We start from the raw sequence: 212 nt of genomic DNA, 5'->3' as shown, positions 1-212 counted from the left end.
AAAACAAAGCAACGTGTCACAAAGCTGGAAAACCTTTGGAAGTTCCTTCATCCCAATGCATGCAATGACAAACTACACTCAATTGTTGCAGATTGTCAAATGTAACTATCTGAAGCTGTTGACTATATAGTCTGGCTGCACTTTTTGATATATTTGTTTCCTCCATAAAATGTGCTTTGTTTCAATGAAGGTTGGAAAAAGTGATTTTTAAA

This window comes from Corythoichthys intestinalis, chromosome 20 (assembly GCF_030265065.1).
Source record: "Corythoichthys intestinalis isolate RoL2023-P3 chromosome 20, ASM3026506v1, whole genome shotgun sequence".
NCBI lineage: Eukaryota > Metazoa > Chordata > Actinopteri > Syngnathiformes > Syngnathidae > Corythoichthys > Corythoichthys intestinalis.
The sequence above is the reverse complement of the archived record's forward strand: the minus strand, read 5'-3'. Positions refer to the sequence as shown.